The following is a 25,996-nucleotide window of genomic DNA, read 5'->3' as shown; positions in this document are numbered from 1 at the left end:
GGCACAAAAGACTTGAAACTGTTGCTATATCATTTCTGCAATATAAATGTTTTAGCTAATTTCTAAGCAGTACTGAGAGGAACAAAGCCAAAACAAAACAAATTACCACAGATCCACTAGAAAACAGTACCATAAAGATTCTTTGTCTGGCTTTCCACTTACACCTCAAAAAAAAATTTTGGAGACACATGTTTGTATATCCTAAATTCAATTAAAATGACACTTCACTGTGTCTCCAGCTTCCCCAGGTAAGTTGTGTTGGGTTTTTTTTAATGTAAACACTAAAAAATATTATTCTGTAAAAGTTTTCTGACAGAAAATGATGGATGAATAGTCATGTAGAACAAAACATATACTTTTAGCCTTATTAGATTCAGGAGAGGTTTGGCACCAAAGTTGAGATAGAGTCCTGGCTCTGGAGCTGGATATTGAATTTTATACATGCATATAGGCTTGTGTTGAATTATAAGCTACTTCAGACACTAAGAAGTGTGCTAATTCTACAATTACGAGATTTTTTAAATAACACTATTCCCTGCCCTTTCAATAAGCCTATCTGCTATTGTGAGACTCGTCATGCAGCTGAAATTCAGTTGCACCACTGGACTCTTATGTTTGTAAAGTTTGAGGGCTTAGAAGGGTGGAAACCACAAACAGTTGAGGCACTTTGGCAGTAATGTCCAGCTAGATACAGCAACAGGTGCCTGTTTATGCTCTTCCATCCCTATGCTCAACCTTTACCTAAGGACACCATTTTCCAAGAGAACATACACACTCATTTCAACCCCAGCTGCTTTGCTAAATGGATGGTAAATTAGTTCCAATGTCTAGATGGAGCTTTCTGTGGGCTGGTGTGAAATCAATAATTGCATAAAAACATCTTTAAATGTTGCTCCTTGCTGAAACACCTTTTCTTGGAAATGGTTTCAGTAAGCAATCAGGAGGAAAAATCTCCAAACCTCTCTACCAGTGTCCTGAGCCAACCTCTCATCCCTGGTTAAAAAACAGTGCTTAAAATAACACCTATCCTCTTCACTACCATATCTCAAACTGCTCTACAAAAGAAGTCAGCTAAAATATCTGTGTTTTTAAATGAAGAAAGTGAGAGTGAAGCACTTTAAATGATAACATTTCCATATTTACGCAGGGAAGAGGTGGCAGACTTGGAAGAGGTCCTAAGTCTTCAAAGTTCAAGCCCACTGACTCCTCAAGCACATTTCTTCCCATTTTGAACACTCCTGGCACGTGTTCAAAGCAGTGAAACAAGCTCCCTCTCCATTGTAATCATCAGCTTCTCCCAAACCAGACGGTAATGACAGATACCCACTTCATTAAAATGTTTCAATGAAAAAAATGTGTTTGCTTCTATTTGAAAATTACAAAATATGAACATTTTTACTTTTAAACTGTTACTAAACAAATTACTATTGACTTCCCGTGTTCATCAACACCGAATTCTCACGCATTCCAGACATATCTTAATTTCAGTAAAAATTTTTTTTTCTTATTTTACTATTGCTCTTTAAGGAGAATAGAGATATCCTAAGGAGAATCCACTGTGTTATGTGCAAGTTAGTAATGCCGTTTTAGACATGAAACTATTAACAACAGGTGCTTAACTATTGGTTACTCTTCCACACACATGGTATTACATACCTATGCAAATTGATACCTCAAGCTATACATTCCAGATTTTGTTCATGCAACCTGCACCCATTCCTGCCCTAAGTTTCTTTCACTAGTTTCTAAACCTATATTGTCCTTAATGGTAAAAAATTACGAGAACAAGTAATTTCTTTTACATCAATGTGGGAAAGATAAAAATCAAGTATTACCTCTTGTCAATAATAAGTTTTCATTCATATTGGTATCCAGACTCACTCTTTTGAAGTTCACCATAAAAGAATCATTCTTAGCAGAAACAATAGTAACTTCTTCCCCAGACCACTGACTCCACCAAAAGATCACCAGTAAAAAGTTTTGAGACAATTTAATATTAAAATATTTAAACTTCCAGGATTAAAGAGCAAATTAATTTGGAATTATCACTAAACTTTCTACAATCATGTCCATCATTGCCCAGGTAGCCAGTCATAAAAACCAAGCAAAAGCAAAGTATAAAATCACCACAATTTCCATTGTAGCATCACTATCACCATTTTGAGGTGGAAGGAAGTCAACCGCATCATGCAGTCTGGGGAAGTACTATGCTTTATTTGTCAGGATTCATGGTACTCCTACTTACTTGTATTTTTTCAGGTAGATCAATTTCATATTAGAAACAATACCTCATTAATCATTAAAATTTTATTACGACATATGCTAAACTATTGCATTTCAAAGTTATATTGAACTCAATGTGCAAGCTCGTAATATATATTAAACACAGCTCACCAAAAGTTAAGTGAGCTTAAACTCTGCTCTTACCATAAATCACCATTCACTCAGTTTTCTCAACACAATATTAAAATCTTTGGTCTATGTCCTTCCGTCCCCTAGAAATGAATGCAATAATTTCACAACTATCACCTGAGGAGCAAACCCCGTCTCACTTAGGTCCACCTAGATCGTGTTCTTCCTCAGTACAATATTGAATTTAGGCTTGGCTTTTGGAGAATATCAACAGGATTACAAGAACAATACTTCCTTGTCCTGAGAAGAGAGGATTTATGGTACCTTTCTGTTTTTAACTAACTCTTCTCCTCTTGAAAAGCCATCAGTGTCTAAGAGGGAAAAGGGTCTCACTCACAACATTTTTTGAGTAGACAGTATGAGTTGGGTTTTCTACCCAAGAACACACTCTCCAAAGCCCCTGCAAATTTAGATGTCCTTGTTGCATCATTCTACAGTTTTCTTCTCATGGCACCTTTGCCTGTTTTTGTGTGGCATTTTCAAGGCAAGCTGCCATGCTGTACAGAAACAGTTCAGGGAGGCAGGATGGAATGAGCAGGGGACAAGGTTGGCAGCGGGTTAAAGCAAAAAGGCCAGACCATGGATGAAGGGATGATGAAAAGACTCCAGCATTAAGGATGTGCAGGAGCAGAAGGAGCACATGGCTAAAGGGCACTCTGGGGATGGGTCTCCCTGGGACAAGACACCATCACATAATGTCAGGCAGCTGAAAGGTAGCACCCCCTTTAGCAGCTCCCTGCAGACCTCTGCTCTGTCTGCCTATCTCCTCCCATGGCTCTTGCCCCATCCCCTGGCCCTGGCTCTGCTTCTGAGTGCTCTGTCCAGCTCTGCTGCTTCTCACCTTCATCCCACAGCTGGTCCCCAGTCCCCCCCACTCCTCCTCGCTCCCTCCCTCCCTCCCAGGCTGCATTCACTTCACTGCACCCAAGGATCTTAGCCTGCTGTTTACATCAGCACTCTCCAGCTTTTTTTCCCCTGGACATGTTCTCTTTTCCTCCTCACCTCCACTGGTGATTTGACAGGTTTCCACCACGGGAGGCCACAGGTGTATACCCTGGGGTGCACTGTGTCCGAAGGTTACACTGATTTTTTCCCCATCCATATTTAAAATCGGTTGTCAAGGACTGCTGAACAACAGGCATGCAGCACACTGACTCTCTTTCACCAAAACAAGCTCATTTCTTATTTCTAGTCTTCCAGAATCTCTCCTGGCATGATAGGGAAAATGCCACTTTTGCAATGAAAGGGACAGCACAAATGAAAGACCATCCAGCCCATCCAGACGAAGGTTGCCCGGTCAAGCGGAGTACAGGACCGGGGCTCTGGCAGTCTGTAATCCTACTGTCATCTCTTTTATTTGTGATTTGTGCCCCTGTTTCTGCAGCTTCCCAAGCTGCAGATGGCAATGCTCTCTGACACCAGCGCCCGCAGACAACAAGTATTCCACAGCTATATTTAGCAAAGCCGTGCTGTAATGTAAGTTCATTCGACTGTGCTCATCACAACTGTTACTGGTTGCATTATACCCTGCGTTTTATTTGAAAAATTTACTGGATTTTCCTCTTTCCTTCAACAGTGCTGGATTTTTGCCTCATTACAAAGACAACGGTCTAAAGCTGGGGTAGGTGAGTCAGAGCAACATAATCACAGCACACACACTTGTCATGAGTAAGAATGGAGCGCAAGGTAACAGAGAGCCCCTTGGGATACTCCACGTTGTACAAGACCTTTTGAGGGGTAAGAAATGCCTGTAAATGTTGAAGTCATTCCCATTATCCCACCCCTTTCCTGGCCCCTTCGTGAGTCAGCTCCATCCATTTATATGTCATGTCCTACACTGAATCACACCTTTAAATGAAAATAATAAAAAAGGTACATTTTGTAATTAATATTGACTTTCTAGTGTTTTGTTGAAGGTTACTAAATGTGAAAATACTTCCACATGAAAAATATCTGTGCATTACCACCCTTCTTGAAAGTATTTGCACTTTAAAAGCTGAGAGTGATTAGAAACGCTGGTACCAAGACAAATAAGGTGCTGTGCTATTTTCATGAAAGCAAAATTCCTAACAGTTGATATAGTACAAAAGTTTCATTTTCAATTCAAGTATCTATTAGCTGGTCTATTATCACTTCTTGAAAACAAACATGTCCAGTCCTGATGAACTCTTCCCATGATACATGAAGTACGTTTATTCAAGATTATTGCACAATACAAGAGAAACAAATCCTAAACAAAACCCAGTGCAAGATAAATTTCAGCAAATCTTTCCTTCTTCCTGGAAGATGCCTACAATTCTTACTGATCTCAGCCCTTTAGGATGCAGTACAGGTAAAAAGCTCTTGACGAAACCAGGGACCAAATCACCTTGATTAGTGTGGTGAAAACTCAATTTTGCATTCCGTGATCTTGAAGCCTGACCAATGCTGCAGTTTTCACTACACATGCATGTTTTGAAAAGAAATTTCAGGCTGGGACTTTGAATTAGTTTAAAGCACTTATGGAAAAATCCACCATGGGAAATAATGCAATCAATAACTCCTCTCAAGCACAGACTAACACAGAGCTCGCCGGTGAGTGTCTTTGCTTTGCCCATGATTTTCTGCCCTCTAAAGATTCAATTTTCTGTACGACTTGTTTATTGCTGATGACTCAAATTCAGTGTCAGCATCTTGGCAAGAGGGATTTCAATGAAACAAAGCTTCTCATAAGGAGAACTGTGAGTCATTTACTTCTCCCACTCATGATGCAGACAGTCTCCCTGTCTGGTCTCCCAAAAATATGCCATAAGACAAAGGATTTCATTTTGGATTCTGCAAGTATAGAGATATCAAAACTGCACAATTATATCTCAAGTATCATGTACAAGAAAACAAAAATATATATCACAAGTAATTTTCTTTTCCAATGTCTTTTAAAAATTATGTTTAACCACAGCAGCAGCTTAGAAAACTACTCAGAACTAGGATGAAGAGACAAATGGTAAACTATGGCAGTGGGTGGAAAAATTAATGGGATCCCACACTTTCACTGCAACCAGTGCCATCAATTACAGAACTGCTCAAGTGCCTTTAAGGGGAGTGTGCTGTAGCTTAAAGGCTTCAATGACAATTTTACCCACCTATAGCTGAATTCTTTTTTTTTCCCCCCAAGGATACATTTTGTTCCTGTTTGTTGCAAGTAAAGCACAAAATGGCTGAATTTCAGTGACTGATAAGGAAGAGTGCTCCATGTGCACATGGGGAAGCTTATAACATATTCTAAAGAGAGTTCTAATTCAGGAGAAAATATTTGAACAGATTATATTATTAACAGAAAAGGTAAACTATTTTAACATGGCTGAAATAAGAGATACAAGGTCTTCTGAATTTTGAAGATGTTCCTGTTCAAAGTAAGTATTTTCTTCCCATTCTTTTGATAGGTAAATCAAATATATGCTGTATAACCTGACCAGTTCTTAGTTTTAATTCAAATTCTACATTTTTAAAAAAGTATGTGAGCAATAAATGATTCTATATAGGAGACATTTTTGAGTATCTCCACCTTCAATCCCAGAAGACCCCCTTAATGAGTTTTCCCACTATTTTCTGGTCCCGAAGTCTTCAGCACATTTTTCCAATACCCAAAATTACTCCTGGGCTTCAAAAGAAAGAAAAAAAAAAACAAAAAAAAAGCCCTGCCCAAAAAGGAACCCCGCAACACCTAATTTAAGCCAATTAAAACAATCCCAGGGATTTTCTGACTCAGACTTTCTCTGGTTTGGCCGGGCTGAGGAGCAGCGCTGGCTGCCAGCGGCGTGGCAGCGAGCCAGGAGCCGGGCGTGCTGCTGGAGACCCCGCTCCTTTGAAGCCAGAGAACTGTGTGGTCCCTGGGCATCCCGGAGCTCCCCCAGAAAGGGGAATTCGTGTGGCACTACTTTTATGGCCTGGATTATTGTAAAGTAAACAGAGGCCGGTTGAACGGTGAAGGTTTCCATTCTCAGTGTCAAGAGTTTATTTCATTATTTAAAGCTTTAACGAACACTTTATATAATGAAAGCAATCCTTGCCATTTTTGGAATTTTATGACTGTTAGGACCCTTCATAATGTTGTTTTCCTTCCTTTATTGCTTTATAAGGCTTATGGGGCACCCTTGAAGTGTATATCCTTTCTGCAGCTGCTGGAAGCTCATCTTTCATCTCTCCTCTGGCTTTCCTGTTGCCTATGAGGCATTTGCCTGTTCTAGTTATTCTCCCTGTCTCTAACAAAAACGGTGCAGAGTCAGATCTTGCTCAAGATAAAAATAAAATACAATTCTGAAAAGTATGCCTAAGGAAACATTCCTGATAAACGTTATTTAATAGACAGGCTTTATATTTCAAGTTAGAAGTGTTCCCTACAGAAAGATAATTATAGCAGTAATTCCACTTATCATTATTTAGAATTTACAGTTCAGAGCAAATCAGACATTTCCATAAATGCTGCACTGAGTACTGCAAATTTGTGTCCTGATTTTTTCACAGCCCTGAAAATGTCTTGGAAAAAAAATACAAGAGGAGGAGGAGGAATCTTAAAGGAGGAACATATAAAATAGATGTATGAAAGAAAATTGAGAATACATTATCCAAATCAGACTGTATGCATATTTTCTCCTCTGGGTAGAAAAGTATACCCAGGCTTCCCAAAAGGAAAAACCTGTAATGTCTAAGTAAAATGATAAAATTCATTATTACAGATATTTCTTATTTTTGCCACTTCTCTAGGAAGCACCCTATGAAAATAACTCTACTCTTTGAAACCTTTTAACCATTTTTTCACTACTTTGGACATTACTAAGTTTAACTAAAAAGTCCAAATGGATTAATCTTCCTGGAAGAGAATGCAAATCTTCCAAAAATCAACAGATTTCTAAATCCTTCATCTGTAATTTTGTTTTCAGTATTTGGATGCACCACAGTATGACTGCAGATCTCTTCCCAAATTTCAATTCAGAACAGAAATCTGGAACTCCTATTTTCATATACTGGGAAAAAAATAAAAGAATGGCATTTCCCTGATACATTGAAGTATTCTCCCTTTAGACTTGGGTTCACCATAAAGCTTTGGTATTTGATATTAGTTATGCTAGTCAATAATAGAAGTGACTCTATCTAAAATATCTTAAATAATGTTATTTTACCCTAATGTGGGTTAAAGACATTACGCTGATTTTAAAAATAGGTATTTAGAGCAGTTGTACTGTAGTATTAGAATGCCAAAATGTCCAAATCTCTTCCCACAGTTTTTGTAAAAATAGAACCTCTTCTGAGGAGAAAAAAAAAAAACAACTCTTCATGCAAATGCAAATTTCCACATACTTTGATAGCTGGATGCAAAGACAGAAAAGCCCAGATTTCTTAACTACCATGAAGAAACTAAAGCAGGAATACTCCTTTTCACACAATTAGAAGGCCACTAATGGTTGTGGAAGAATATTGAGGAGTTTTAAGTAGTTGTGAACAGGGACTTGAATTACCATGACAACTATGCTGAGTGACCATAATGTCTTTAAAAATGTAACACTTGGGAGAACACTGAGCTCAATAATCTGGTTTTTACAATTTCAGTACACCATGTTTTCTTACATGACACATAAGACTTTGAAGAATTAAAAAAAAAAAAGTAATTCTTTATGAAGGGAACATAAATGTCTTCCATGACAATACTCACATTTTTTCCTTTAAATTATGATGCTTAACTACTAAATCCAGTACATGTTATTTCCTACTACTTTCAATTCAAAGCCCTCGATCACAAAATCACTAATGCCTGATATACCCATCACCTGCTTTCCTATTTCCAACAGCTGAGACCCAACCCTATCACAAGTTGAAAGTGCCCACGGCTAAATAATGTGAACCATGCTATGTGACACCTCTAGGCATCTCCAAATTCTTACAAGTCTCCCAGCAACCTAACCCGCATCTCTGTTACCTCCATTCCAGTCTCCAGTAACTCCAGTTCTTTTTTCAAGCTTTCCAACAAGAGTAAAATAACTCATTTCCTTCAAAAAAACCCCAAACCCTAAAGTATGGAACATATTCATCTTAAAAGCATCCAAAAGGGAACGACCTCCTCAGACACCCAGTCCAACATCCTGCTGTGCAAGAACAGCAGATCAAAGTGAGTGATGAGCGCTCTACCAACAACATTGAGTAGTTACTCACATCCTCTCTGTCTCAGCAGATTTTTAACTATTCTGTGCAAAATAAAACTACTTCATTTAGAGTTCCCTTCTTAGAATGCCCATGGAAAAGATGGTTATCGATGGATTTACTTAAGAGGTGAGATGTTGCTTTAGATCTCATCTGGAGGAGAAAGGAAGCTTAGTTTTACATGCTCTTACATGTGCTCTTATACATGAAGGCATCTGCTTCAGTTTTATTTTGTGAGACAGGCTGGAGATGGTGCAAAGCATTGAATAAATCACATAAATTTAAAAAACCCCACACCTCTTTCTACAGCATTTCTTCTTGGCTTTGAATTATGTTCTTGCTAAGATGGCTGCAGTGGACTGGACCTTTGTTATTTTACCTGGGAACACAAGTTTCACTAAGTAGAAGAGCACTTGCAACTTGCACACAGCAAGAGGTTGCATTCAGGTACATTTTATGAATCTAATCAACATTCTCTGACCCATTTCCCACAGTCCAAATAACCCAAAACAGGTAGAAAATTGTGTTACTCTTCTTCCATCTCTCACACAGTTGAAAAGTAATTCTGCTATTACTGCTAGACACAGCAGTACATACATACTGATGCTGTCTTTCCAAGAAAATCTGTTCATAATTTTGAACCTCAGATTTCACTTTAGCACAGTAGACACCAGCTCCAAAGTAGATCAGATGAATTTTACTTCTGTCCCACTGAAAGTCAGTGGCAAACAGATCACAGAGGCTGTTTGCAGAATAAACAGAGCAACCTGAAAGTGATGCCTCCCCTGAAGAAGCACTGTGGAGGGAAAGACTGTATTTTTATTCATAAATCTCACTTCTCACTTTCATTTGAAGAAAGACTGACCTCCCATTTTACTAACCTTATCCTTCAGGAGGTCTTAAAAGGTGTCAGACAAGTACGTGGCAGCTTCTGGGTCACTGACTCCAGTTCCCCGTACTAGAGAAGAGCATGCCAAACATTCTCAGGAAAGAATTGAGTTTCATTTGGAACTAAATTCAGCTATAGCCCTTCTTTTTTATTCCAAGCTGTTATAGTATCCTCTTTACCCTTTTTGATATTTTTTCACAAATCTGCATCTTTTCAACTTGAAATAATTCTTTTTCATTTAACCCTATATCACGGGCTTTCTTGGCCCCCGATAGACAAATTTCATTTGTCTAAAAAAAAGTAAACTACCTTAATAAAGGAAGAGATTAGGCCAGCCTCATATACCAACTATCAAAGATAATTCACGTTGTGTTTTATCAAGTTTAAATTTACCTCCCTGTCTTTCATTTTTGTTTTTAACATTCCAGCACTGATATTATCTAGTTGCCTATTTCAGCAAATTTTTCTTCCGTTGTTATTAATATATAATAAACACTACCCAAACTGTTTCTAAAAAGATAAAGGCTTCACAAACTGCACAGTTCCTGGAAGTATTTATTTTCCTACTAACACGAGAAAGCTAAACACTCACTGCAATTAATTTGCAATTCAAAGAAAACTCAGTTCAGATTTTTAACCTGAAAACTAAAGAAGATGTATACAGAGCAAATTGATCTTCCTCCAAATATAAACATTAGAATCAGCCTGTCCCGGTAATGCAGAGTAAATGAAATCTGTCTCTGGTCTCAAGAAATCAAAAAATTAATCCTTATTTTACAGCCTGCAAATGCAATTTAGGCTGATATGTTAAAATACATTTTGTTGACAGCATATTTGATCCAACAGCCAGATACAACAAAACGAGCAGCTATTTAAAGGTCTTTGCAATACATGAACTGCAATACTTGTTAATAAGATACACAGATCACTTCATCTTTTCTGCGTAAAAAACTACATTTGAAAACTGTCACTAACATATTTCCACGTGAACCAAAGTAATGAAATTCCACTTTTAAAAGAAATAACCTAAGATGTATTCATGTCATTTTTCCACTTTGTTCCACAAGGACCTCAAACAGCAAGATGAATTAACATCATCTGACTACTCAACTCAATTCCAAGTAACAGAAAAGCCCAAAAAGCATCTTGCTGTTCTCCTGTTATGTGGGCAAAGTGTTTACGAAGCACTGGAAATATGCATCCTTTTGACTCAAGGACTCCTATTACCCAAAGGCTGACTCAGATCCTACTCTCTAAAGTCTGCAAAACAACTTGAAAGGAAAAATAGTTGCATATCTTCAATTACCTCAAGACACAATCAATGCCCCTGTTCTGCACAGGTTTCACAATATTTGACAATTCCATTTTTTCCCTGCTGTAGCACCTCTGAAGGCTCCTAAAGGTCTGTGACATTATTACAGACCTAATGTGACAGCTCATACTGATGTTAGCACAAAGCAGCTGTTCTCATAGGAGGCATTACCCTCCAGTGCCTGTGAAATATGGCAGTTGGAAATCTGCAAGTTGCTGCTAGGTTTGAGGCACACACTTCCATGCAGCTGGAAAATCAGATCTCCATACTCTCATTCTTCTTATTTTTCTCCATTTCCAGCTTACAACTACTCTTGATCAAGATATGGAAATTTGCTGTGGTAAGCCAGATGTGCAAACATTTTCTTTTCTTCCTCAGTTCTGAGTTCATGATTTATTTCATACGTTAATGAGGTTATTCTGTGATTTCTGTAGCCTTTTTTCTCAGATTTCAAAAATAATAAAGTATTTCAACCCAAAAGAAGCTACTGATTTCACGTCTTTGTTTCATTCTTTCCTGTAAGATAGAATACTTTTCAAAAAGAATCTGGAATTAAATCATAACTATACTTAATAAAATAAAAGCAAGCAAAATTTTACTGAGTAGGGCTCATTTTCACCTGCAGTAGAAGCCAAAACCAGCAATGCCTTTCTAACAGGCAGGTGTTAGCAAAGGTCATTTCCCATGATGACAAATTTCAGCACTTGAGTTTGGCTGGTGGTTTAGAAGTACAAGTTTTTGAGAAAACCCATGAATGACTGTTTGTGCCAGTATGTCAGAACAGATACTCTTCTGCTCTTGTTCTTCAATTGTCACGAGGCGACAGCTAACTAATTATTATCACAAATATTTGTTGATTCACTGTTTTGCAGCAACTCCCCTTTGTGGCTTACTTCATTTTGTGGATCAGTAGGTAAATCAGGAAACATTCCAGTCTGAGGACCAAAGGAACACAATAACACACCTTACAAAACCCAGCAATCCATTTGCCTTTACATTTATAATAAAGCTATACTTTAGAAGTGCCAATAAAGATTACTTAACATGCAGAAAAGCAACAAGAGACCTCATTTAATACTCTGTTATTAAGTCCTAGCTGGGAAATGAGACCAGCAGAGCCTGGGAAGGTAGCCATATTTTAAGAAATTAAGAAATCAGGAATTAAGGTAGGATTTACAACCTCTTGTAAATATCCATAAAATACTGACTTTTCAGCATAATTCAGAGAGCACATACACATAGATTGTTTTGGAGGGAAATGCATGTGACCAGCATACACACACCAGCTATCAGCCTTCGACCTTGTACACTGCGACCCAAGATCCTCGGTCCTGCAGCTGTGTCCTCAGACATCTGATTGGCCCCCAAAATGCTGCTGGTCTGAGTGCCCAGCTTGGGTGGACAACTGTCCACTTAAACCCAATGAAGTCACAGAAGAAGTATCAGCTGAAGGTGTACCTTTGCTTGCTGTCCTATACAAGCAAATCCACATATCAAACAGACTGCCTCTGACTGTAAGTGCACATCAGCAGAGGAAAACATCAGTCAGAGCTGGTGGACCAAGTTATACTTAAGAAATGACTTGATAAACCTGACACACAAGGCACAAACCATGCTTTAATTTTCTACTGCTTACTTCTTACCCAGACTTGATATTTTAGTCATTCATCTTTTCTTTCCAGTGGACTCTGATACTGTAATGCTGTGCCAGAATCACATTTTCAGTGATCTTCATTCTTATCTTCATTCATTTCTGCCTTGCAAATAATCAGCTACCTGGCTCTGCTTTCAGGTCTTGGGTGTCCATGACTGGGTGTCCACGTACTACCTGACCACTTGGCCAGCCTCACTTGGACCTGCTGACCTTAGAGTTGAACTGCAAGGGTCTTTATTCACCCCTTTGCTGTTTAATGCTCACAAGGCTTATCAGCTTTTTTTGATTTACATTTATTACTCATCTGCAATCTCAGGTACTGCTCATCCTAACATCATCCTGGATCAGCTAAGTTCAGCTAAAGGCTTTCCATGGCTGAGGCTGACACCTGAAAACCTGTACATGTAAGATGGAAAGATACAGCATCTTTGTGTCTTCCTAAAGACAACTAATGGCTTTTGCCAGTTCTCTAATAACATCATGCTTTGGATGTCTGAAGAGGTAATTATTAATTTTTATGGTTGGAAGAATGTAAGAAACACACAGGAATGATCACACTGGATCCCACCCAGTGTCAGAAACAGAGGAAGGGTCACACCAGATCCCTTCCAATGCTCTTTCTTGTCTTTCAGCACATACAGTCACTTAAAGGACATAGTAAGGTAAAAAGTTGGAAACAGAAAATGTAAATAATCTATCCTTCTTCTCCTCATAGTGTCATTAGATGAAAAGCTCTTAGAGATTGACCTAAACCTCAGAGTGTGACATTGCAAAAAACCACTGCCACAGTTCAGAGTACTTTTTGCCTCCCAAAGAAAACTGGAATCTTGTTTTGAACCTTGCTGAAGTCTTGGCTGAAGTCTTGGCCTCAATAAGTTTCAATGAAGAATTAATTCCACAATGTAATTACACTCAGTGTGAATTTGCCAACTTCTAAGTTAATTAAATATCTCCCTACCCTCTGCCATGAAAAGTTCATGACATACCTTCTCTGTAGCGTTCATTATTTAACACACTTTTGTCAGTTCCCTCTCATTTGGCTCCTTGCAAGGTTATTAATTCCAGATTTTTTAGACTCTTTGGAAACAGGTTTTTTCCATGCCGTTCATCATTCTTGCCCCGCTACCACAGTCACAGCCAGTTCACCCATGGGTAAGGCAAGACAGTGGGTAGCGAAGGGAGAAACACTTGGATCATACTCCAACACTGGGCTTCCCAATGCTCCCAGTCCAAGAATCCCAGCTGCCAGTCCCGTGCAGCACTGTCCACGTACCCCAGCTACCAATACATGTTCACCTCTCTCTCTTCCAACCCAACTGTTTCCACTTAAAAAACCTCTTGAACACAAACTTTTATCCCAGAGTAAGTTTTTACAACATATTAACAGCTCCCAAAAGCAGAGATTAGCTACATTAAACTGAGGAAATTTGACAGATCTGATTTTACAGTAAGGTTTAAACTCAAGTGGTCCAAGGTCAGAGGTTTGAAAGAAAAATAAAAATTATTCACCCTGACACATTTATCCCGCACAGAACATGTTTGGAGTATTTCATACATCCAAAAAAAAAAATTAAAATATTATATACAATATTTATTTCTATATTACATATACTTCTGTGTTACTAAAAGCTTTCCTTATAATGCTTTGCAATTTTAGTACCATCAATCATTATGTTGTCATTAGGAATGAGTTTTTCTGCTGATTGGTTGGGTTTTTTCTGCTTTATATTTCCTCTCTTTTTTCCTTGGCTGCCTAGTTACTTACTGCTGTAAAACCCACATTTTCTTCTGGACAGTATGACTTCTTTGGATCTTTCCAGCTAAACAATATGCTACTCCAAAATGCTCTCTGGATTGAAGCAGAAAGGTTTGAACATCCACTTCAGGCTAAGCCTATTTTATTTGAAAATAGTAAACCCAGGAGAATAAGAGGGTTGAAGAGATTATTAAGTCAAAGACATATTTTTCCTTCCTTCAAGTTAGAATGAAGACTGTAGTTAATAAAAGAATCCTTTTTCCACTTGTTTCTTGTTAGGATTCTGTTCCAAATCTTTCAACAAGAAAAATAACATTGCATGCGCCACACTCTGACTAACCCCTTCCCCGTAACTTCTCTCCAAAAAGTGGTTAAGGTAGCAGTAATGTATAAATACTTCTAAATACCTCTTCTTTATTTCTTTGAAATTATACATATATGTGTGAAATCTGTAACCTGGAGGAATAAATTCCTGAAATCTCTAAAGTCCTTTATTTTTCAACTTGCATTTGCACTGGTATTTAAGTATTTGCCTTATGTAAAGGTTTCTGATACTCCTTTTGCACAAAATTATGATACAATATAAAATCACTAACTCTTTGGACTCATAAATTCTGCAAGAGTTTGAAATACAAGAGCATATATGTACTGCAGGCATGTCCAGGTAAGACTGGCAGATGCTTAGAAAAAGCTGCACTAATTCAGGAGTGGCTCTGTAGGTTTCTTTACTTATGGGCCACTGCTGGTAATAGTTGAGTAAGGGAAGGAGCACGAACAATCAGGATACAAGTCCAAATTTAAAGAAAAATATATACTGACTACAATTGGTTTTATTAGGTTAAGTTCCCATCTGCCAAAAGAGCTTCTGTAAAGCTAACAGCTCCTAGGAACAAACACTGGAATGTCTTCTACGTTATATTAATTCACAAAACTGACTTCTTCAGACTCAGAAACCATCACTGTGTAGTGCTGACCTGTTCTGTAGTTTCAGGTGCATTACTGGAGCCATATTAGGGCCCACAGAGCCTGGAAGAGCACTTTTCTCTGCAGCTTCTAAGCACCATTGGAATATAAATAATGCATAATAACAAACAGCGCATTTGTACCTCCACTACGAAAAAACACTCGCCCTGAATTTTATAAATCAAGCTGTGTATACATTTTTACTCTTTAACCTCTTCAAGCTGTATGTCAGACAGCCCCTTTAAAAATCACAAGTTTTTGCAAAGTCAGGCACTGCATTAATGCTTTATTTCAGAAGTTACACTCTGCATACATATGTATGAAGAAATTACGGGGAGAAAAAAGCAGCTCAGCTTATTTGTCTTTTGGTCAGCTAATCAAAAAGGTGATTGGATTCATTTTTACCATATCAATGAAGTCACTGGAGAGCAATCACAACCTTTTTTCCATGTGATAGATGAATGACCTTCGCCATGGCCATAACAAAAGACAAGCCCGTGTTTCTTCCAGGTGCACCAAGGCCACGATTCACTTCTGCTTGTACATGCAGGGAATATCAGATGTACTGCAGCAGCACTTGCTTCCTTCCCACTCCCAGAGCATATCAAGAGGCTTACTTAATTTCTTTCATAGCAGACCAGGAGGACACCAACTAGGAAATACGTGAGATATTAAGGATGCTTGCTATGCATGATTAGTAGTGGATACAGCAAGGTATTCTTCATTTCCCAAGGGAAATCACTGCCCTAATGCAGCCAAAGTATTTAATGCTACAACTGAAGATTACAGAGTGGGACACAGGCCTTGGTTGAAATACATAAAATGCAAACATGCCTCCCTGAAATTCAGTTTGGCAATTTTGTTCACCACAGATCTGTCTGAACCTCACTACTGCCTTTCCTCATCCAAAATGTTGTTTGATACTTTCCTTGTCATTTTGTGAATTCTCTTTCCCATCAGAGTAAATTCAATGCACTTTCTTTACAACTATACCACCCACAACTTTACAGAGTCCTCCCTTCTTGACCTTATCTCTTTTGTCCTACAGAAAATGGCACTGCTGGCTTTTATCTAAGAATTTGCCATGTCACTGCTGGAGCCTTCCTGGATCCCACAGATATTACTATGACAACACAGAAGGTGGACTTCCACATCCAAATGTGTAGGCAAGTACAGCTTTCAACCACAAGGTTTTTACACAGGGCTGAACCTCAGCAACCTGACTGCCCTGTGACTTATACTCCCCTTCATTTGGCCTCCTAAAGCAGGAACTTTGGCTGTTCTCTCCCCTTACTGCAGGGCATGGCTAATCCACTGGTGGATCTTCAGCAATGGATTCACCAGGCATTGCTCCCATCAAGTGTGTTTGTACAGTTTCCAGCAAATCTACCTGGTAAATCCTAGAAACATCCTCGGGTAAGCAGGCTACTTAAATACCCGGCTACCCTGCCAACACAGGAGTAACAGAATCTGGTAAAACTTAAGCCTCCTGCAAAGCTATGGGCTGCACTGGCTACATGATGGGTATGGAAAGTAATAGAATAATAGATTATATTCTTTTTCATTGTATATTTATTTAAATAAGAAGTATATAAATACATAACCAATTCATATATTACTTATAATAACTGGAAATAAGTAAAATAATAATGGAAAGTCTCTGGTACAGCTGTCAGACATTGAGCAAGTCTAAAATATAGAGTCATACTAAACTTAAAAATGGAGCAAAACTACCTTGTGTTCTAGAAAAGGGAGGGAAGGTGGGACAATGGGGGACCTAGATGTAATCTTGGAACCCAAATGGCATTTGAAATATCTAGAGTTCCTCCTTTTAACATCAACCTGATCTCTTTTAGCTCTACAGGCAGAAAATCTTCAGACTACTCCCACTGTACTCTGGGCCCTGCTGAGACATTAAGACATTAAGAGCAGAACTCTGCTACTGCTCCCTTCTTAAACACAAGAAACAAGGGTCAAGACACAGGATGAAGTCTTTGGTTTTGGCTGATAAAAATGAGCTGCATGGGTAGAGAGTTCAGGAGAGCAAAGGAGATGGATTGCAGATTATGAACCTCAGCAAACAACACTTTTCCTCTTTGTTCATGAAAATTCAAGAGGTTGCAAAGCAATGTTACATTGGACAACATGCAGGCTGCCTGTGTTCTCATTTATACAAACCTAATTTAGTATTACATTTCCTCTTCTTTCAGCCACAGTCTCTGTTTCTTACAAGCAGCAATCCCAGTATGGACTCCAAAAAAAAAGGCCTCTGAAAGCTCAGCTTTCTGAATACTGTTGTGTAGTTACTTGCATCTGTAATTTGCTCCCACAGAAATAATTCTCAAATGCTTGGAAAATGTGACTTAATTTTGTGATGTGAATGAGTTTTCCTGTGTAAATCTCTCTATACAATTTTATGTTATTCTTTCTAAAAACCAGAAACTACTACTGCATTCTAATTCCAGTTCCAGAGTGAATACTGAGATTTATACCCTGAATTTTACCACACAGTATCACAAGGGAACAGCTCAAACTTCCCCTCCCACATTTCCTAACAGAAGTGTTTTGTCCACTTTCCATTCAGCATTTAAGATAGATGCATTTACTAAACATAGGATAAAGTAAATGAAACACTAAGTAATGAAAATATATTTCCACATACTTCACAAACCCATGTATGAAACTCTTGGTAATTGGTGCAGAAGGCTTTGGCATGTTATCATCACAATTTTATCTCATAAGAAGAAAAACAAGGAAGATGATTTACCCCCAAACTCTCTGGCATCCAATCACAGGTAACTGATGGCAAATCAACCATCAACAGAAAGTTCTTTTAGTTGCTTCAGAAAAAGAAGAGGGAAATTCAGGGAAAAAAAAAAAAAAAGCATTCTTTAAGGAGGGAACTACACTACAAATAATTACATATATTTATTTCAGAAAGAAAGCAACACCACAGAAGGACAATTTTACGAAGAAACAGTCTGAGATTTTGCATTCCTAAAGCAACTAACACAGAAAGTATTTGCCCTGTTTTGGATTTGCATGCATATATAGGTCCTGCTATGTGGTACAGGATGGAGCTTTGATGAAATTGTTTCTCAAAGCACATACCACCCAATATTGAAAAAGCCCTGGAAATCAAAGGCTCCACACATGCATCCACTCACCTACCATTCAGATGGAGTGTTTGATATGCAGTAGCTCCTTCACTTTGAGGCCACTGTGCAGGATCATTTTATTGCTGTTCTGTATAAGACAGTGGCAATATCCCATTGCAAATGTTTCCACATAAAGTAATGAGTGATTATCAACAGCATCATGGTACAAAATCCCTTTGTTATACTTATTTTAGTACACGAAGAAATAAAATAAGTGTGACTTGCCAAAAGTCATGTAGGCAGCCCATGGCAGTGATGAAAACTGAATGCAGATCTCCAGGTAGTTTATTACCCATAATATTACACTGCCCTTTAAAAAAAGGTAGAAAATTCTTAAGAACATGATGTTTTTCTTCCCTTCTGATGATTAAATAGATTCTGTATTTATTCCCCTTTTCTTGCTTTCATAAGTCACCAGGCTAGGTTAACAGCTTATTCCAGATGTGCAAAAAAGGTGGCTTAAAAAACACCTTCACTTTGGCTGGACTGAGACTGTACATCTCTTTAAGTATAGAGGCTGATGATTCCTTGGGCCTCACTGATTATCTTTAAAATCTACATGGTCGTTTTGATTAATATCTGACAATCCTCTTCTGTAGTCCTGGCAAGGTTAGTTGCATATCATTACTAGTTCACTTGTGTTTTTGTGCAGCAAAAGCTACAGGAGCAAATTCATTCATGATAGAGATTCATGTCTTCTCTGAAGAGAAGAAGAAAGGACCTGTCCTTTCTCTCTCTTTCTTTTCCCCTCTGTCCCAAGAGGTTGCATTCAAACGCCTCCACCATAGAGAGTAATGTTAAATACTGAGCTGTGGTAAACATCACAGTCAGGCAAAAGAACATTAAAACAACACGAAAAATCATCTCTCTTCCTCTCTTTTACATAATAATGTACCTACTGCAATGCAAGAAAAGAAAAATGTGTGAATTATTTGGATTAAGCCTATGAAATGCAATTGGAAATAACCAGAAGCCAAAATCATTAGGAGAGAACGGAAAACCTCATCCCTACAACATCGTATAAATTCATGGTGAGCCCCATCCAGCATTGCACTTAGTGGTTGTCACCTCACCTTACTGAGGATGTATCAGGGAGTTAGTGAGGGTGAACAGAGCTGCTGAAACACTTCTGTATATTGAAAGTCTATGAATACATGTTCCCTTTAGGAGATATCACAGATTTCTAGATAATCATGAATAGCAGATAAATGGTGATACGATGGTTTCCCGTAGGAGTGGTGGCTCGTATTCTCCTTAAAATGGATAAAGATCAACTACCATCAACCAGGGAGTCTCACTGAGAAGCCTACAGCCCCCAGTAGATACCAGCTGAATCACTGCTAAGTGGATTTCAGGTATTGTTTGGAGCGCAAGAGAAGGTTGTCACCTGGGGCCTCTTCCATCATCTCTCCTTATCAGTCAGAATGTGTGAGGTCAATGGTGAAAAAAAAAAGTCCTGTGGTTATGTGGACACTGATCAAACTGCCAGGACACAGTTTAAGAAGGAGCAGGAACAAACAGCAGTCTGTTTTCTCTAGGTTTTCTCCATGAGGGAATAATTTCTCCCCTTTCCTTGGAGATGATGTAATTCAATCTTTCAGTCTCCCAAGAAGTGGGAAGTTCAAGGGATCTGTGGCTATTCATGTCATTTTGGGCACAGTTGTTTCACTAAGCAAGTAGGCAAATCATATGAATTGGGCACAGGAATTCCTGATACATTTGTGATTTGTTTTTATGCATATAAAGCATAAAGCATGAGTATTTTTGGCAAATGAAGGACAATATAAATTAAATAAAATACAAATCACACATTATATCTGCAACCTAAACTAGCAAGTATGTTCATTCTATACATGAACATACTCTTGAAGCTGCAGGATACTAATTTAAAAGACAAGCAATTCAAAGCTTCCTTTGGTTGACACTGCAGGTAATGAGATTTTTTTTCTCCCTGACATCTTGTGTTTCATCTTACCTCATAACTAAATTATTGAGTGTATTTTTAAATATATATATAAGCATTCTAGACACTGAGCTGTGTATGACCTACTTATTTTTGAGTTTTCAATTAAAAAAATAGATATTCCAGGAAAAAATATTTCCTACGCAATTGTCGACAGAAAGAAGTTGATTTAATCCATGAAACAAAGACTTGTGAAGGTGAGACACACGCACCAGTAAGCATGAGAAATCTTTTGAACTGCGGTACTAATCCTGAGAAATGAGTTTTCAATTAAAAACCAGCATTTCCCATGTGACTCTACCAGTCACTAAAGCACATGACAGCTTCAGCCGATATCAGCGTGGCGGCTGTGACAGGTCACCCCACAAAGGATGTTGAATGTGCAACTCATGTATAATTGGCTTGACTGTAGGTATTTGCATGTATATAAAACACAGGCTGATGTGAAGACTTCATCAGCATGAAATGGAGGTGGTTGCATTCTCCATGCATGACCAAAGCCGTGAGGACAGTCGAAGACTTCAATGTAATGAATGTCTTTAACACTTTCACCACCTCTGCTGAGTGCACAAATAGACTGATGGGACAATAATGGAAGGTGAATCATCTGCAGGTTTTATTACTGCTACATATTTACCCCATCCATGCCTTTTTTCCCTCCCACTAAAACAAAAATAAAAATCAGCTGAGTCAATTATAAAGGATTTTAAGTTTGTTGGAAAATGGACAAAGTGCTTAAATTTCAAGAGGCTTCTAAAAGAACCCCTGAAGTCTGCAGAGGAAGTCTCCATCCATGGCAGCACCTCTGAAGGCACACCCGTGGAACAGGGAGAATGAGGGAAAACCACCCAAAGAACTTGTCAGAAGACTGGAACAAAAAGAAGGAAAAAGAAGTAATATTTTTACCCCCTGTATCAACTTTAGTACCCACTGCATATTGGTTAGCAGCCTGGAAGACCCCTCTTCCTCCCTGCTAAGCTATAAGGCGGCTCAGGGTGAGTCCCATGCTACCTTTGAAATGCTCACAGACAGGATCACTGATAAAGGTAGTCCCATGTCTGATGAAGACAAAGTGTGCTGCTTGAACCAAAAAATCTAGAAAACTAATTAGAATTTATACTGGTTTTTGAACAAGCAACACTGAGGAAGGTACCATTATCCTACATGAGTGCAGGAGAGGTTTCACAACGTACCACTGATTTAGAACACAGCTCTGACAAGGAAAAGGAATTCTTCCCTTGTTGCTTTATACAACCCGCCAACATGGTTTTTCCATCTTCTGGAGATCCACAAGCCTTCACATCTGCACACAAACATACTCCATACCTGCATATGAAGCACAAGTTCAAGTATCTCTGCATCTGGCTGCCTGTGCCCAGTGCTCACATTGTGAGTCGTTGAGGGCAGAACTATTAAAAAGAAATATTTGGAATATTTCCAGAATTTATAGCCTCAATTGATATTGTTTGCCAACCTCTTTTATATTTTACTTGAAGTCATAAAATACAAAGCCACAGGGGTGGGCAACAGAAGTAAAACGAAAATTACAACTATGGCCAAGTTCAAGAGAGTTTGATTTTGTAAAATGAAGATAGAAACCTAAAAGCACAGTTATGTGTTTTCTTGTTAAAAAAGTGAGTGATTTACCAGTCTGCGCTGGATTTAAGATTTTAACAAAAATATGCCAGAAAGCAGGAACAAGGTTACAGTTAGGAACAATAAAGTTTTTATGTAGGCAAAAGAAAGCTATAAAGCATTACAAAAATACTTGTCTAGAAAGTTTAAAATGGAGAGCATGAAATTTATCAGATATTATTTCCAGCCTACACTTGAGAAACAAAGTGGTAAAGCATTTCCAAAATGTCTCACCACTAACATCTGCCAAGAAACAAAAGGTGAAACCATGTAAAGGTTTCACACCCTCTCTCTCTGCATGTCTGAATCAAAAAGAATGCGGAGTTATTAAAGAAAGACATTTGGGTAAGCAAATAATTAAAATAAATATTTCAAATAAACTTGCTTGAGTCAGTGCTTTCAGAAATGTGAAGTTACATGACATCTCAGAAATTGTTTGACCTCTCCTCATTCCTGTACAAGACTAAAACAGAAGCTTACAGATTTGGAGTTGTCTCAGAAACATTATTTTGCCCACATAATTTCTGCCTTTTCATTGCAATGAAAAAAAAAATTAATCCTTTATCTATTAAATAGAAAAATATCTAATAATAATCAAATAGAAATATTCTAATCTAATAAAATAATCTAATAGAAAAAAAGGTGCATAAGTATTTTAGATAGTCACTAACCCTTCTTACAACTGGTTCACTGCAATAAAGTGTTAAAATGGGAACCCATGATGCAATTTCACATGGTGAAGAACTGCACACCTGCCAGCACCTTCTGCAGACAGAGAGGACCATGGAGTCAAAATTAAGCCTTCCCCACGGTGACAACTGGGGTCTCGTCAAGGGTGAGCCCTCACCAGAGCCCCCCACAAAGGCTTTCAAGAAAGCCAGGCAAACATCGATCTGTGCCTTTGCTCCATGCTTGCACATGTCCACATGGTTGTTCCACTGGGAATTTAAATTAAATAAGAAGTTTAGTGCACTCTGCCTGTAGAACAGCAGTCTCCAGCAGTGTTTGCCGCGCTGAGTGTCAGAGTCAGGGCATGGGTTGTGGCAAGGGGCTGTCCATGCCAGCTGACAGGCTCTAGCGTGGTGGCAGGGACAAGTGGGATGACAGGGCTCACTCCCACCAGGCACTTGGGACAACACACCAGGTTCTGCTCCCTCAGCACTACCCAGGGGGTACCTTGTGCCTGGGTATCAAACATATCACAAAATTCCTTCCTCATCCTTCAGTCCAGCCCTCATGTTCCTACCCTGTGACTGGGGGAAGAAGACAAGCAAACACAGACACAGATAGACACAAACAATTCCATTGTCAGGCCAGGGAGGACCAAAGGAGCCCAAGAGTCACGTGGTAGAAGATGGTCAGCCCTCTCCAGCAAGACAGTCCCTGTTCCTGCTGATGTTTGCCAGACAGGCGGTGCCAGAAAGAAGTGAGTACAAATTTACAGTGTTATCATGGAAATTTCCCACAGCAGCTTTTACCACAGGGTAACAATAGGGTCCTATGAGAAATTAAAGTTTATTTGAGCCGGGTGATTTCCAGCACAGAACACAAGGGTCCCCTTCAGCAAAAGCGATGTGTAATTTGCCGCTTTCTGCAACCAGGAAGGATGGTCCTTCCTCCAGAGCCCACACGGAACTGAGGGCATGACAGCTGGGGGATGGAAACAGCCCAGCAGGAGCACAAATCTCCCTCCATCATGCATGAGGGGCAACCTCGAGCCATAGGCTCAAGAAACAACAGCTTCTGCTTGGAAACAAAGGCGCCTTCATCACCCCAAAACTGACGGTTCCCTGTGACCCAGTGCAGGTTTCTCTCTCCCTGTCACAGAGACAGAGCCCCAGTGTGCCCATTGTTAGCACGACCTTTCCCAAACAGAAGCCCAGTCAACTTGTGGAGTGTCCAGGTCAGCTGCCGTTGCTGAGGGCATGGGGAAAACAAGGAAAACACCAGCTCCCAGCCACACTGTGAGCGTCTGATGTCACTGGTGGGATTTGGCCAGTGCTGGTCCCTCCCAGCTGCAGCTTTGGGGAGTTGCACCATGGAGAAAAGGTGCAGACACGAGCATGGAGGAGTTGCATAGTGAAGCGAATGAGGATCGCAGCTGCTTCCCTTCAGTGCTGTTTAGAGCCCAGGTGAGAAGAGTAGGAAAGACATCATCTCTCCCTTCAAAATCCTCCTTAGAAAAGAATCCCCAACTGTCAGAAATGCCCACTGGAAAATGAGATGATAGAGAACTCTGAGTGGGCATTGAAATCCAATAACCCAAAGCCTGGGTCATGTTAGAAAAGTCACTCTTTCTCCAGGAGCTGAGATAGGAACTAGGGAATCAACACACACTTTCTCTAATGACTTTTCTGCCCTTTGGCTTTTCCCTGTTCTTTGCACTAGCAAGAACACTCCAAGACTGTCATTTGTATACCAAATAAATTATATTTGCATGTCTTATATTTGCTTTTATTTTTCCTGGACGGGTTGCCTTTGCTTTCCCCATTTGAGAGGTACCAAAGGCAGGGAAAGGTCAGTGACCTAAGGGGCAAGTCCATCAAAGAAGGGGCAACGCAGCAAGAAGAGGTGATTGCTTCAATTTAGCTCCCACATACACCAGACATTAATTCAGTAGAACTAAAACTCACGGGAATCCTTATCAACAACAACCAAAACCTCTCTTACATCATTTGGATTGACACTGATGAACTTAGAACTGAGGCAAGGCTAACCAAGGGTTTGCAGTCTTTTTCTGACAGGCCCGAATTTGACTTATTCAAACAGTGCTGTGTCTAGATTCTGTACCGAAATCATACAGAAGCTGCAAATTTGTGACAACTTAAATTTGTGTTCATTCAGTTCCAAAAGGAAACAAAGTAGATGAGCATATATGCAGAGGAAATGCCTAATTTCCAGGTATTCCATAAAGGCCACTTGCCTCTTCAGCTGGCTCTGCTCAGAAGTCCTCGTGAACTACCATGACAAATGTCCTGATATGTGACACAGCCTGCACCAAAGTCTACTTAAAACACCACCTTAAACTCACTTCCAGGTGAAAGGTCCTTTCAATACAGCTCTTTCCTACCAAGAAAACCAACAGAAAACAAGATAACTTGCAGGATAGAAATTTGGAAAGAATACTGACCCAGGTGAGTGTTTGTCAAAGCCATGTGGCAGCACCAGCAGTGCCACCAAACAGCGACCTTGACATGCATTACGTACTTGCATCTGCAGTTTAACATGCATGACTTCCACAGAGGTCAGTCATTCAAAGGCAAAACACACAGTGCCTCTGTTCTCCAGTTATTGTTTTGTTGTATAGCATTCACACGTAGTACACACCTCACCCCAGAAAAAATCTGTTCTCCTTCAGCAAGAAGATACTGTGTGGAAGAGAACTGCCATCTTTGGTTCTGTCTTTCAGCTGGGTTATCTACAATTGCAATTTCAAAACTTTATTTCTGCAAGACTGATGTAAACAAGTATTATTTTAGCATTTACAGCTCAAGATTTCTGCCTTGGATTTTAAATGCCAGTGCTTTGATTTACTGGACATTGCTATGAATTCTTCATAACAGTTAATTGTCATGCTGCTACTTAATCTTTTTGTGTGTGGTACCTGAATTATTTTCCTCACTTTAATGTAATATATATTCAAATACCCAGTAATAAGCCAAGCACCAGTAAGACTCTTGCCAAATCAACTTTTGGCCTCAAGTCGAAAATCTACTTGGTCTCAGTAATTTACTGCAATGTTCATTTAAGTTCAGTATTCTTCCAACAACTTCCAATTGGGTTGTTTGGTTATTTTTAGTTCATCCCTTCAGGTGAAAAGCAGGTTTCATCAAATTCAACAGTAGCTGAAAAGACATGGAATTATTGTCTCTTGAATTTCCAAGTACTAAAAGGTGAAATAATATTTATACTTTGTGTGGCTGCCTGATTTTTCACATTAGCATATCTGTGGTTTTTATCAATTTTTCTATTGTGCTCATTTTGCAAACATTCTACGCTTACTTAATAGTTTGTAAACAGAGGTAATTAGTTGACAACAAACATGATTGAGGTTAAGCATGCATGAAATTATTTTCAAGA

At 39.0% G+C, this 25,996-nt stretch overlaps 1 protein-coding gene and 1 long non-coding RNA gene across 6 annotated transcripts in view; one reads left to right on the top strand and one right to left on the bottom strand.

Moving 5' to 3' along the window:
• DIP2C (disco interacting protein 2 homolog C) overlaps nucleotides 1-25,996 on the bottom strand; it is a 310,777-nt gene that overhangs the window by 143,883 nt on the left and 140,898 nt on the right. The gene's annotated exons all lie outside the window — the stretch shown is intronic.
• Nucleotides 16,334-17,304, top strand: LOC113949654. Its single transcript, XR_003528494.1, has 2 exons — nucleotides 16,334-16,576; nucleotides 17,017-17,304. It is a non-coding gene; the product is annotated as an uncharacterized LOC113949654 (long non-coding RNA).

This window comes from Corapipo altera, unplaced genomic scaffold (assembly GCF_003945725.1).
Source record: "Corapipo altera isolate COAL_440 unplaced genomic scaffold, ASM394572v1 47, whole genome shotgun sequence".
NCBI classification, from domain to species: Eukaryota; Metazoa; Chordata; class Aves; order Passeriformes; family Pipridae; genus Corapipo; species Corapipo altera.
Note: the sequence above shows the minus strand (reverse complement) of the source record. Positions and strands in the feature narration are given on the sequence as shown.